This window comes from Protopterus annectens, chromosome 12.part0 (genome assembly GCF_019279795.1).
Source record: "Protopterus annectens isolate FY-2018-M chromosome 12.part0, PAN1.0, whole genome shotgun sequence".
NCBI classification, from domain to species: Eukaryota; Metazoa; Chordata; order Ceratodontiformes; family Protopteridae; genus Protopterus; species Protopterus annectens.
Genome location: NC_056746.1, coordinates 1,282,695,060 through 1,282,709,960, shown reverse-complemented (window position 1 = coordinate 1,282,709,960; position 14,901 = coordinate 1,282,695,060). Strand labels below are relative to the sequence as shown.

General features: G+C 39.7%; 1 protein-coding gene across 1 annotated transcript in view; it reads right to left on the bottom strand.

The window, feature by feature from the left end:
* TPX2 (TPX2 microtubule nucleation factor) overlaps positions 1-14,901 on the bottom strand; it is a gene marked incomplete in the record, with an annotated part of 1,896,622 nt that overhangs the window by 1,741,327 nt on the left and 140,394 nt on the right.

The window sequence follows — 14,901 nt, the reverse complement described above, 5'->3', positions numbered from 1 at the left end:
TGAACTACCTTGCCCTCATCCACAGCTCTGGTGACAGACTCAAGGAAGTCTATCAGGTTGAGCAGGCATGATCTACCTTTCACAAACACATATTGCATGGGATCCGGTTTGAGATTCCCTATGTCCTTATTTATAGGGTCCATAATAATGCACTCCATAGCCTTAATTATCAGACTCGTCAGGCTAATTGGGGCAGTAATTCCCAGGGTCTGTAGTCACTCCCCCTTTGTGGAGTGGGATGACCATAGCAGTTCACCATTCGGTAGGAACAAAGCCTGAAATGAGGCTGTGAACAGGGTACTCAGGTGTGGTGCCAGTTCACTTTTTAATTCATGTAGAACACAGCCGGGGATATTATCAGGTTCCATGGAAGCTGTACTCTTGGCTTTGGACAGTGCGGTTTTTACCTGTATAGCCATGATAATAGGGACTTGGCATTCCTCAGGTATTGTGATAGGCCCTTTAGGGGGGTGAAAAGGGGGTAAAGTTCACACTGAACCTGTCAACCAATATGTTGGCAATATCAGTTGGTTCTGTATATGTATTGCCATTGTGCTGTAACCAAGCAGGTCTGAGTATTGTCATGTAGATTACTGACATAACTATAGAATGCCTTGTGGTTGTCTTTAGAATCTGCAGCAATTTTGTTTTCTTAGCTAGCTTTAAAGGATTTGATGATGGATCTCAGTTTTTTGCTGAGGCTAACAAAGACGTTTTTCTAAACTTGGGACTTCAGCCTTTTCTGCAACAGTTTTTTCCTTCTGTTGTAGAGTTTGTTTATGGTGGGGGACCTCCAGATTGGCTTCTTTTTTTGGGAGGAGAGCGTCTTGGTTGTTTGCTATGGCCCGTTCCATGCATTTGTGCATGTGCTCATACAGTGCATTGGTTTATGATTCAGCAGTCATGCTCCTATTTTCCGTTTGCATGGATGTCGTTAATTTAGCCTCTTTGCATTCTTTTCTGATATGTTGAACAAAGGATATATTTCAGTTATAATCATGAGGTCAGTATATTGATCTACAGTTTGAATAATAACTCCTCAGATTATAAATAACATTTTGTGATGCTTTATCCAACCTTATGAGCAATGTTTGAATTATGGGATTCTCACGAGGTTTCAGAAAGCTTGCTAAATGGTTTTATAATTTGAGTGGGAATCATCAGATGAGGTGACAATGTGAGTAACTTGACATAATGCATGCACCTGATAGTGCAACTTTTTAGAACCTGCAGTGTTTATGTTGTAGACTAAGAAAACCCGAGACAGACCCTTGGATAAAACACTTTCCCAGTCCATTTGGGGTTTCTATCTGTTTTACTCATGCTTGCCATGTTCTTGCACTACATTGGCCTGCAACAAGGCTAAAACTGTTGAGTCTTAATGATTCAGTTATAGAAAAAACAACTTTCTTTGTCTACCACATCAAAAGCTTTCATGAAATCAATGTGCCCTGCAGCTTCTTGCTCTTCTTGACCTACATTGATATTTACCATGGTGATGAGTGGAGTATCATATCCTCATGGTACATCACCTTTTTTCTGCAATAAATAGTGAATAGTTATTTAGACCTACTGTCTCCATTTCATCTAGCAGTAGCTGCTCCAAACCTCTTTCAAAGAGTTTAAGTGTGATGCAAAGCTCAGGGTTCAATAAATTAAGCAAGGATATGTTACCTTTGCAAATGTATAACTACAGTTTTCCTGAGTGGGATTGTAGTATACATCTGACAGTGCTAGGACAACTAAACTCTAAACACATCCTTTCCCCAGAATGTATTCTCCTCCCTACAGAATGATCCCTGTACTTCCACATATAAAAGGCATGACTTAACAGTTTCTTTTTCTTTGTGACTTTCTGTCCTAATCATCTTCCTCAGTGCATGCCATGTTGAGGCTGAATGAAATTTCCTGGTATTTTACAAATTTGTCTCCTTTGCTCATCCACACTTTGCCTATCACATTTGAAAGTATCTTAGCAAGGAAAATGCATACCAAGGTACATGACAGATAGTTTTACTTCACACTAATTTACATCATAAAGCTATTTAGACCAGAAATTCACAGCCTTTTTACCATCACTGCAGCTGCATTCTTTCTCTCATCTAGAACCATACACCTACTGAACTTTTAGTAGTTTGAATGTAAAGAATCTAGAAAGTAACTGAAAACAACTTTACTAATAAGCTGAAGTTTGTAAGCAAGACAAATGATAATATGGCTGATGCACAGAAGGACGGAGGGTAGGAGACAGCACCTGGATTCCACAAAATGGTACATTTTAAAAGCAGTGCGTTATCTCCACTATTTCTTTATATTTCTGACAATTACCTTTAGCAGATTAAATAGCATATAATTAGGAAGAATATGTAACAGTGACTTAAAACCACTCACTGACACATTCGTATTAGGGATTCTCATGCTTAACAGTATTTTACTAATTTATTTATTATTGACATTTGATAACCAGGAAAGTCCAACTGGGTAGGTGTCCATTTCCTGCAGAGGCCCAGAGAGAAAAGCTCTAAAGGATTACAAAAACAATTTAAGAACGATAATTTCGCAATCTTCAAAAATATTACAAAAACATCTACAGTTTAAATAATTATCCCAAATTAGACAATGTGAAAACATTTACCAGTAATAGATACTTGTATGGCACTGATTTCATATTTAGAGATACTTTAGCCAGTTAAGAGAAATTAAATGTAAACATAATACAAACAAATTAGAATATGAAGTGCTAGAAAAAAAAACAGGATTATGGCATGTTTAGATAGAGTCGGGGAGAGAAATTGATTGAAGTAGGGAAGTGAGTGGAGAAAGGGGAGTAAGGAGGTGTAAGGTATGAATTGGTACTTGTTCATATTTAGAGATATAATTTATTCTGGGGCGGGGGTGAACAAGAACAGAGCCAGATTTTGCCTAGGAAGTTTTTCAAAATAGTTTTAAAGGACTTGAATGAGAACCTTAACCTTTTGGATACAGGAAGGATGTTCCAGGTCTTAGCAACATGGTATGAGTATACAACATGCCCAACAGATTTGATAAGGTTGTGAACAGAGTGGAGTTTTTGGTCTTTAAATCATAATGACTGAGTGGGAACATAGTTGTGCAGAATGATATTTAATTCTGGACAAGCAGATAAATGCTGGATAATTTTATAGGTGGTAAGAAGCTGTGTATATGTTATTTGATGGGGTAGTTCTAACCCATTTAGGCTTTTTTTGTGGTATGCAGTGGTGGCTTATGACAGGGGGGTATTTGCTGCAAATTTAGTCACTTTATTACAGCATTGTTCAAGTTTTTTTTTTTTTGTGATTCCCGGAGGTTAGTAAGGATGGGAGCACCATAAAGTAGGGAGGAAAGGAGGTAAGTGGTAACAAGTGCAGTTTTAGTTACTTTGGTGAAAGTTTTTGGCGAGATTTTTTATGCAATTTTGTATATGCAGGTCAAATTTAAGATTATCATTCCTAATAATTTTCTATAAGAAGTAACTTTACTGGTTGTATTAAGAGAGAGGATTAGGTTGTTTTTCTTTTTTTTTTTTTTTTGGGGGGGGGTGAGCATGAGTTTTGAATTGCAAAGCCATGTATCAGTGGCTGTTAAGACTTCCGGAGTAATTTTCTTGGAGATGTGCCAGGTTGTCTGATGTGCATATGAATATGGAATTATCTGCTTATTGTATTAAGGAGCCTGTTGTGTGGATGTGTGCAGGGAGTTGGATTGGATGAAGATGAGTGACCAAGGATAGAGCCTTATAGTATACTGATGGTGACTGGGGTGTGTGGAGAGAGTGTGGAGTACCATTTTATTGACTGATTCCTATTGGACAAGTAGCTTTTGAACCATAGAAGGGTGGCCTGAGATAGACCTAGTGGGGACATTTGAAGTCGAAGTTTGATGTGAAAAATTGTGTTGAAGGCTTTAGACAAGTCTAGAAATAAGTAGGAAACTAGTTTGCCGTTATCTGTGGCTTTATTGAAAGCATCTATAAAGGTTAGAAGTGCAGTGCTAGTACTATGGGAAAGACTGAAGCCATGTTGTGTGGGGATAGGAGGTCTTCCTGCAGGAGATGGTTTAGCAATCGTTTTTGAATATATTTTTCAAGTATTTTGAAGAGGGGGGGATAACACTGCTATAGGTCAAAAGTTAGCAAAGTCTGTTGAATTTCCTTCTTTGTGTACAGGTAAAATGTGTGATTTTTTCCCCAAGAGAAGGAACATTTCTGGACTAATTCGTTTATAAGACTTGAGACAAGATAGGCAATGCTATTGACTGATATTTTAAGTTACTCATTTGGAAGGTCATCAGCTGACGTACAGCATGGTTTGAGTTTTATATAGGACGTGGAAATAGGTTTGAAGGTGGATGTGATAACACATGGCTGTTGGGCAGGGTTGGGATTAGAACCTGTTCAGTTTTTCATTAGAGATGCTGTACTATTGAATTCTATTGCACTTTTTAGTGGTGAACTATTGGGAGAGGAGTTAGGGTTGAATTTTTGGCCATGGTGTAAGATATCTTTAATGGCTGACCAGCATTTTTTAGGGTTGTGTTTATTATTTTTCCTGAATGTTGTTATAGTACCCACCCTCAGGTCAAGTATTGCAGAGAGTAATTAGGTTATAGCAGGTACAGAGCAATTAAAGAAGCATAAAGTAGAACAAGTTTGCTTTCATTTTCTGAATGCCAAAACCTGGCAGCTCTGGAGACTAAGTAACTGGCACATACAGTGTAATCTACTGGTCAAGAGAAAGGACAGTGTCCAACTTAGTAAGTGGTCCTTAGAGTGCAAGGACTACTCCTTTGGAGAGAGTGACACAACGTAGCACAGGGCAGGCATGCATGTGACTAAAGTTAATACACAGCAAGGTACTTCATGTAAAATTTGTTTACGTTTTACATTGACAATATTCTCAATGGAAACTTGAGAGTTGGACCTTGTGACAGAGCTACCACAATATCTGGGTCAGGAATGGATGTAGCGACCACAGGCTATGAAAGGAATGAAAAGAGAAAAATATACTAAACTGAAATATTTTATGGAGGTAATACAGTTAATACTTATTCTTAGTGATGGAGGAACGATAGTTGTGAGTCAGAGCAAGATAATATTGGGTATTGTAACAGTAGAGAGATGGTAAGAAAGTTTATGAATATAAGGTCAAAATAGGTTTAGCAGGAGGTTTACTGATAAAGAACCATAATAATATAGTGTAAAGGTTAGAAAAAGTAAAAAATATATATCTAATTGTGCTGCAGGCAGGTTTGGATTGAAATGTTTTGTCCATCAGTCAGTATTATGAAATGACTTGCTGATGCTGCACTTCAAAATACCTGCAATTCTATATTATGAATTAGTGATATAAGTATCAGTTCTTTTTTCCACTACTTTTCCCTGCATTAAAATCTAGTAGCTCATTGTCAATCCTAACATAGAATAGTTTTATGTGATAGTAAGGCATGCCTTTGTCTTGACATATGGGTACGACCAGTGAGACTTGATGGGACTGTGGAGGTGGTTGTTCAGGTATCAGAGGTACATTTTCTAACATACCCAGACATCTGTTGGTAGAATTCAGAAATAATAAATTAACTTATTGCAAGTTAGAACTGTTCTGCTCTGAAAGGGTCATCTTCAACCAAGTGACCAGATGGCTATTTGTAGTGAGGCCAAGGTAAGGCATGGAAGGGTTCTATATATTTTCAGTTATTTTGTTTATATTAAGCAAGCTGGGAATTTTATAGAGAGTAAAACCTTTGAATTGCTGCTGGAGGTGAGAGCGCAAAGCCAAACACATGTCCATATTCACATTCTGCTTACTGCACACCTTTCTCTCAGGTAAGTAGGTGCCAATATTCCAGAAAATGAGAGCCTCCCTCAAATCAAGATGGGTGAGCTGACATGCCACTCACCCCAGTCCTTTCCTGCCCAAGTCCTTCAGTTTCTGAACTGCTAACCGATTTTGAGTGGCCTGGGTCATAGTCAGTGCTTCATCATTGTACAACACAGTGCCATGCCAAGAGACATCAAAATTATTCTAAAGTGAAATATAAGTGTTATGTTAATTCTTAGATATAGGGGGCAAGTCATACATTTTTATTTTTATCTATTGTTTATTTAAATAAGAAACATCTTTATTAAATAATCACTTATGACATAGGCAATCATATATTTATATAAATGAAAACAAACTATATTGATATATTTTCAGTTGCAGACATTATACATCACTTATAATCTATCCAGTCATTGTCAGTCAAACATTACAAAGCTCGTTCAATTCCTGCCTTCCCTTAAATGTCATTCCTCCTCCAAATTATTATTATGCATGCATTGTTCCCACAACTCCTATTGTTTTCTATGCAATTTGCTCCCTCCCATTTTAAAGATACCGCTAGCAGTTCTTTTATCTCTTTTACCATATTCGCTAGTTCTAGTACAGTCGGTTTAGACTTTGATTTCCATTTTGTATTAATTGCTTTTTTGGCAGCCACCAGAATTAAATCAGCAAATCCTCACTATGTTCTGGCAATTCCAGTTCTGTATCGCAGCTCAAAAATCATTTCCTTAGTTATACCAATTGGATCGCCCAGTATTTCTGTTAGAGTAGTCAGCAGGGATTTTTTAAAGTCTGCCAGCTCATTATGCTCCCAGAAAAGATGTTCCCAATTGTCTCTTTCTTCCTCGTCATGTCTCCAACATTTGCAGTCTACCTGAGGAAAAATTCTTTGTGAAGTCTGCTTGAGGTCCTGGTTTGGTGGCCGAAAAGTGTGGTAAGAGTTGTAGCCTGATATTGCAGGGGTGCTCTCTGGAGCCTTGAACCAGGTCTCAGTTGCTGCACAGATATCAATGTTCTCCATTTTTAGGAGTGCATTTTGAAGTTTAGACTACTAGCATTGAGTACCATTACCTTCATAATTTACAATGCTTGTATCTGTTACGGTGGTGGTTTTGTCCTTTGAACTTTGCCTAAAAAGGCACTATAGGGGTGGCAAGAGCCTTAGCCAGTAACCTGAATCCCAGGGGCGACAGGTGCAGACCATTGTGGTCTGTCAATCATGTCATCTCAGGCAGGCAGATACTGGATCCCCTTTGAATGATACCAGAAGCTTAGCCAATTGTTTAAGTCAGTCATTTTGTCCTTATATTGTGGTATCATTCTGGGTGAAGGCAGGATGCTACTAATTACTAGGGTCATACCTGCCTGGGCCACATGATCCGAGAAGCTCTTTCATGTCTTTTCATGTAGTCCAGGGAGGTACGTCTCAAGTCATTCACTCCAACATGGACAATGACAGTCATATTTGTACTTGTCATGGATTGACTTGAGTGCAAGCGTTATGTGGCGGATCCTGGCACCTGACAGGCAGCTGACTAATTTTCTCCTTGTTCGGCCTGGTGAGTGGGACATCAGTGTGCCTGACTATAGTGTCACCTATTACTAAAGTGTTAGGTACGTTGTCTTGCCTTAGGGGCTGTTGCTGGGTGGCACACTGGTGTTGTGAGCTATGTGACACTTTGGTTGTGATTGGTGTTTGTTTGCATTTCAGCTTCGGAGGTCCTTGTTGCTTGGGCATGTTGCAGTTAAGGGCCTCTGCATATGTGGATTTAATGTTGCTATGTGTGGGTTTAGAAGGGCTATGTGTTGCTTGAGATGTAGTGCGGGTGTTAACCTTCTCCTCTTGACTGTCTAGCACAATCTTGGGTGGAGAGCGTTTTGATCCCAGTTTGGCTATGTAAGCACATCTCTCACAGGTTGTAGTGTTGGCTGGTAGGAGGAGAGGGTTGTCTGTGTACATGAGGCAATTGCTGCATCGTCCCAGTATGCCCAGATTCACCAGGTGGACAGGAGAAATCACCGGAAGCTGACCCTTTGGCAAGCCTGGTTTGGTGCTTTTTTTGTAAAGTACAGGAGCTGTTTTCCCTTGCCTTAGCAAGGTACTTTGCAATTATAGGCTGTTTAGTGCCTATGATTAATTTCTCCTTATTAACAAGGAGAGGTGAGTGCTTATATCAGTTTAAGGCTTCCTAGTGCTTTCCAGCAGGTATTAGAGCAAGTGCTAGTCACAGGGATGCTTAAAGGTAAGATGAAAAAAAATGGTTTATCCTAAACACTGCAGTGTGCACTCGATAAGTTAGATGTGAAAGTACGTAACTTAAGTTTGACTTGCCCTCTTAAGCATGCTCTTATAACATTGTCCATCTTTGCAGCACACTTACCTTGATCATTTGATATAACGGCAGCTCACTCATTTTCCATTTTTTAGTGCATTCCTTTAAGTTGTGTACTTGTACACTTTTCGGATGTGTTATTTTTTAGTGAAATGAAGCTGTTGCATTTGAAACCATTCTTCTAAGCATATCAGGTCTCCGTACTTTTTTTTATAAATCTTGTGTATGAGCCTTGTTGCGTATCTTAAAAATATAGTACTGGTCATCTAGCTCCAAATCCATTTTTTACCTTTCATTGTATACTGAACACAAGAAATATTTACATAGTATGTCACTATTTCTATGTTGGTAAAACCAACAGATGTCTTAAAGATCGGATATATGAGCATCTTTATGTTATAAGTAAACATGATAAAAAATGCCCTTGGCAGGCATGTTCAGCAAAATATTTCATGCTGTTTTAAGTTTTTTGTTTTAGAAATCATAAGAAATGGGAGCAGGGGTGGTGACATCTGCACTAAAAGTGAATGTGCAGAGATTAAGTAGAGACAAGAATTAGAGTCTAATATGGGTAAGGGGTTAAATGACCACGTTCCACTGAAACCTACACTAAAATCACGTGGATTGAGAAGATTATTCTGATTTTTTTAATTAATTGATTTATTATTTAACTTTTTTTTGGCTTGTTTGTATTAGATGTGAAGAAGCACCAAGTGGAGGCGTGAAAGCGCTTACCTGTTGTATTGTTATTTTGCTTTATTAAAGCTTACTTTTACACCGTGTAAGCTGGTTATTTTTTCACTAGATTTACTATTTTTGTATTGAACCTGTTGTATCCCAAGTCCTTGGTTACTTGTTACTTTAAATTTACATAAAGCCCCTCAATACTGTATTTCTAAAAAAGTACAATCTCTCAAGACAGCTTAGATCCAAAAATGAAAAACAATTACTACGAAATTGTACAATCACCATGAAGACTGTCTTTAATCTATATAAGGGGGGGGGGGGTTGGAAGAGTGGCCTAATGCTTAAGGTGTTTGCCTTACAAACACAAAGTGCAGGGTTTGAATCTCACAAGGGATAATTGGCTAGGCTTAAAATGACTCACAAGGGCAGTTAGCTTAGTACTAACCTATGAACTATGAACCTATGAATAACAAACATGGAACTCACTGCCTACACTTTTCAGATTAGAAAATAGTAGTAAAATGTTTTTTATCTTAACTAAATTATCTATTTTAACCATACTTGGAACTGCCTACTGTATAAAACTTTGTAACTACACAAACCGCTAAAGCTCACTTAAATAACACAAAATAACCTCTCAAACTGTTTAAATCCTTATGTGTACAATATAAATAAAAATAATATATGTGAGGCAAGTCTGAGCAGAGGCCATGTGTTGCTTGCCACCCTCAGACTCTACCACCTTTTGGAAGGATGGTTGGAGTTGTAACTCCTGGGGAAAAAGGGTGCCAGTATACTTATTTGAGCTGCATTTGAAGTTGCATTTGAAGAACAACAACGAATCACATGGCTTGGCATGAGGAGTAGTCTGTTCCAGATCAAGTGGAAGTGCTGTACGATAAACCTATTTCCATTTAGTTTTGGTTATTCCTTGAAGGCTGAGATCTCTGGTTCTGGTATTGGCTGCACAATTTGATTTGCTGAGGGGAAAGGAGACTGAGAAGAACTGGATTCCTAAGGGTATGGTAAGTTTAGACACAGGTTTAATCCCAAGAGCCTGGGTGACGCTGAGGAAAAGGACTCCAGTCTCTCTTGGTAGCCAAGGTTTTTGAGACCAGAGATATTTTTTGTGAGGAACCTGTGTAGTTTTTTTTTTTCTTTTTTTAAGTTTCTTAATGTGGCATAAATGGTCAAAGGAAGTCACAGTGCAAATTTGTAGGCCCTTATCAGGCCTGTCACTGAGTATAATGCCTCCTTCCGCATGCACCTGACCAGACGTATGCAACAGATGGAATGACCACAAAGGTTCCTTACCAGGAGAATCCAGGGTATAAACACATTGTCCTATATGCCTCATTTTAAAGCCCTGTCTCTATAATTGATCTCCTACAGGTTAGTGATAGGCAATCTGTGCCTGACATACAAGGCATCCTTGGATCCAGCTCTGATGGACATTTTGCACATCTGCAAAATGAACAGCATCAGAACCACTAGATCCAAGGATTTCATAGGTTCTTAAATTCATAGAAAGTGGCCCTAGAGCCCTTACAAGCCTAGCCAGGTTAATCTCAAGTTGTCTCAATTGATCTTGGTTAGATGGATGTAATTCACAGAGCGAATCTATGATAAACACTGCATACCCCTGTCCATGAGGGACATGAATGCCACCCCCTGAGGTGAATTGGTGGTCTCCCCTCCATTTCTCCAGGTTGCACTTGAATAGGGTCAGCAAGGAACTCTGCTTCACATGAATTGGAAATTTATTCCAGAGCAGCAATCTCTAGTAGATGTAGCTGTCTCTCCAGCATGTTCTTTTAATGTCACAGACTAGGTTACGATCTCTTGAGTGAGTGACTTTTGCCACTTGACTTGTGGATTTGCAGCATATCCACCAGGCCAGGCACAAGTTGCCTCTCAGCAACCTATACAATACAGAGTACAGTAACAGGGATTTCAGTCTATCCACACAGTTATGGTTTGGAGACCCTCTATTTTCTTGGTGAGAAACCTCTGTGGTCTCTCCAGCTGCTGCAGGCATCTGGTGAGGTACATACAGAAGGAAGCATTGTATTCTAATAATGGTCTGATTAGGGGTGAGTACAGTGGAGTGATTACATCTTTAGACCTGGATGCCATGCCCTTATGTATGAAATGCGCAATGCTGAAGGCTTTCCTCATCTCTGTGGAAATTTGGCGGTCGAAGTTCAGATCGCTATCTACCTGTGTTCCCAGATCTTGCACCACTGGGTTTGAACTTAGGGGGGCTGCTGTCAATATTGTAACTAGCAGGGAATTCTGCTTTGCCAAAGGGGATAATATTTTTTTTTTTTGCGTTTAATTTTAGACTGTGGCTTTGGCCCTGGTTTTGTGTTAGCCCCTCCTATAACATGTTATCATTGGAGGACTCAATTAATGCACCCAATTTGCAATCAGCAGCGAACTTGGTAAGCCAAAGGTAGTCTACTTTAGTTTGGACTTCCAAGAAACAGATTCTAAATAGTAAAGGGCTCAGCACAGCTCCTTGTGGTATGCCACTGGTGAGGAGTCTACTGGTAGAGGTGGAGTCACCAACTTTGTCAGTATGTCTTCTGTCTGTGAGCCAGTTGGCTACCCATCTAGTAATGTATCCCCAGCTGGGAGAGTTTCTCAATGATACTGGAATTGGGGATAGTGTCAAAATCCTTGGCTAGGTCAAGATAGGCAGTATTCACTGTCTTACCTTCATCCAGGGCTTTGGTGACTTTCTCAAAGATGTCTACTAGGTTTAATAAGCATTATCTACCCTTAAAGCTAAACTAGGTTGGGTCTAGAGTCTGTAGGTTGCCTATATCCTTGTTAAGGTCCATGATGATTCTTTCCATGGTCTTGCAGATAAGGCTGGTTAGACTTATGGGTCAATAGTTCCCAGGGTCAGTTGATGGTCCCCCCCCACAAAGGGGATTACCATTGCTGTTCTCCACTCTGCTAGAATAAACCCAGTTCTCATTAAGCAGCAGAACCTTAAGTTTGTCTTGAGTGGAGTTTAAAGTCAGAAATTTTGTTTTTTGACACTGCCTAGAAAAGGCACTATGGGGGAGACAAGCGCCTTTCCCAATATCTGTAAGCCTAAAGGAGACACGTGCAGACCATCTCTAGCAATGCAGCATGGCCTATTGACCATGTTTTACCAGGCTGATAGAGCCTGGATCCCCCTGGACTTGACACTGCAAGCTAAGCCAAGTGAAGTCAATTATTTTGTTTATATAGTGACATCATCCTGGGGGAAAGTAGAATGCTGCTTAGGGCTAGAGTCATACCTGCCTAGGGCACACAATCAGAGAGTTCAGTCACGTCATATACTCCAGTGAGGTACGCCTCAATTCATTCATCCCAACATGGACTATGACCGCCATAACAGTACTTATTGAGTGACATGAGTGCAGGTGTGATTTAATGGATCCTGGCACCTGACAGGCAGCTGACTGTGACCTTGTCCATCCTAGTGAGAGGGACATCTGTGTGTCTCACTGTGATGTCCCTCTCCTCAGGCCAGTGATCAAGGAGTTACAATCTTTACCACTGACACCAGTGGGGAACACTGACTGAGAAAAATAGATGCATACAGCATTTTTATACAATTTCTATTAAAGGCACACAGGGAATGCACACTCCACTCCTGTGAATGGGACTCCTCTACAGGCCCCAAAATAAGACCCTCCCCCACTGACCACTACAGAGCTGAGTACTTAGCCAGGTGTTTCAAGCCAAGTCCTCCACCACCCTCTCTGTGAAATTTTTGCTCTCAGTGTCCCTATTCAAAGTAGCTGTCTCACATACTCTGATTGGATTTTCACACACGCACACACCTACCTGGGAAAGGCTGCTACAGTTTATCCACTCTGCCACCTCCACCCAGACTATAAGGTAGATTTGCTGTCACCAGAACACCTGAAGCCAGCTACTTTAAGGCTCTTACCAGGGTACCCAATTACACTTATCAAAATTAATACTTCTACAAATTATAGTGTTTAATGAAGCAGCACATACTAAATAAATGCAAGTACTCTCAAAAGGTTAAATATTTTCTAAAATACCAGCCACGATGAAAAGGATAGATATATTACTAAATAATAAAGAAAACATGAACATACTGAATATATATTTGCAATAAACACCAGAGTTTCACAGTAAATATAAAAAAAACAACACAGATGGAAATACTCAGACAGATACAGAGAAAATAACATTTAACTAATCTTGCTATTTTTTTTTTATCTGACTGAAGAATTACTGTTTCCTAGTTACTTACTAAAGCAAGGCAGATGTAAAGTGGATGAGTGTTTTGTCAGGTCCAAAATGCACACCTCACATCTCTCAGTAGTATTCAAATACAATTTCAGTGCTGGCTACAGAATGACATCACATCTGGTCACCTGAATCTGTCATTTCTACACTACCTCTCACTAGAAACAGAGCCAGGATCTAGCCCTGATGTGCACAATAGACACAGAACTTTAGCCAAGCTTTACTACAGCATCTGAGAAATGTAAAACAATTCCAATACTTCCACTGTTCCTGTAAAAACTAACAAGCCACTCTCTGGCACCACAGGGGAACATTTAGTTCACCATGAAGGAGAATAGAGCAGGATCCCAGCACAGGCTTTTCACAGACATTGCTTCTCCAGCTGCATTCAGACTCGAGACAAAATCTTTATGACCTAAACCAAGTCACTTAATTTCAGGCTATTTTTCTTAATGTTAGCTGGACTGAGCTTAACCCCTTCCCTTCCAGCATCCTCTGTTAAAAGATATACATTTCATCAGTTACACAAATACAGGCTGACATACATTTCTTTTCTGTTCAACAGGACTCAATGTTGATACATTTTTAACACAAACAACTTTACAAATATATTTTTAACAAAAGCATCTGTATAAATCAGTTTGATATTTAAATGACATAATTCTTTACAAAAGTCTAGCTAGCTATGCTGGTATATGTTACACATGCACTGCCCTACTCCTGGCACTAACATCATCACATCTCTCCCCTCTCTGAAGACTTGTTAGTTTTTCAAGTGGCCCTACAGGAACATTGCTGGCTCACAAACCAGACACACTATCAAAGTGGGTGACTCTACATCAACCAGCAGACCTGTTACTAGTGGGGTGCCACAGGAGTCAGTGCTGGGCCTCCTACTGTTTGGAATATACGTCTCTGAAGTTGGTCAAAATGAAGGGGATGTGACTGACCAAGTTTGCAGACAATTGCAAACTAGGTGCAATCAATGAATCCCCAAATGATGTCAGTATACTCCGGGAGGGTCTTATGCAGACCATCGACTGATATTAGTCATGGTCTCAAACTGAATGCAAAGAAATGCATCATCAATCTCTTTGGCACAACAATGTTCACTCACACTATCAAATCAACAACAATACCCTAAGTATCCATGAAGTGGTACGGTACCTGGGATCACAAGTTAACTGCGACTAACTTCGACCACCATCTGTCTACTGTAGTAGGAAAAGCTTTCTACATAGCACACTATTAGTAAAGGCATCACCTTGAGAGCATAAGCTTTTATAACCACCCTATTCTTGGCACTTATCCATCCCATAATGGAGTACAACACCCCATTCGGCATGTATCATGCTAAGCACCTTCAGCAATTAGAGTGTCCCTAGAGGTTTCTAACAAAGATGATCAAGGGGCTCCAGCATGCATCTTACACAGACCGACTAAAGATCCTGTTACTATACTCTGTATCATATAGACATCTTTGGGGGGACTTATACCTGGCCTACAGAGCAATCCAAGACTCAAACCTAATGAACTTGCTGCATATCCATAAAACAGGACTATGGCTACCCATTCCAAGAACCTAAATATGGCCCTTGACTTAAATAAGACATGTTGGAGAGAGATTTATCTCCCAGTGACTGCTGTGTCTTTGGAACAGGCTACTAATTCACGTGAAACAGAGCACCTCTATGATACTGTTTAGGAGGAACCTGGACAAATGGATGGGGCACTGTAAATTCTTACTGGGGGTA